The following is a 443-nucleotide window of genomic DNA, read 5'->3' as shown; positions in this document are numbered from 1 at the left end:
CGGGGCGAGGCAGCTTTGGGGGCTCAAGCAAGATTAGCTGCCATAATCGCATGTAAATGCGCGGCTGCCGGGGCGCCGCCCGGGCGGGGGCTGCACGGGATTTAGGCCGTTCACCCTCATTCATGTCCGCGCCAGCAGCAGCGGTGCCCCGGGCAGGCCGCTCAAGGTCGCTCAGGGGAGGCAGCGCTGCCAGCCCCAGGACAGAGACAAGGGGGCAGGTGAAGGCTCCAACACCTCTTTATTCATAGCAAGGGTCAAAGCTCCAGCACTCGGGTCAGCCCCTGTCCCCCACCCTCACCCTCCCCTGTAGGGTCAACCGTGCTCCACCGGAACAAGGGTCAGCTCCTGCTGTCCCTCTTCCCAGCTCCCAGTCCAACGCCCGCCTGCAGGCCTGAGCCGAAGGGGGAGCGTGGCTGCCGTAGACCCAACGCCCTCCGCCCCGG

Source organism: Alligator sinensis, unplaced genomic scaffold (genome assembly GCF_000455745.1).
Source record: "Alligator sinensis unplaced genomic scaffold, ASM45574v1 scaffold1369_1, whole genome shotgun sequence".
In the NCBI taxonomy this organism is placed as follows: domain Eukaryota; kingdom Metazoa; phylum Chordata; order Crocodylia; family Alligatoridae; genus Alligator; species Alligator sinensis.
The sequence above is the reverse complement of the archived record's forward strand: the minus strand, read 5'-3'. Positions refer to the sequence as shown.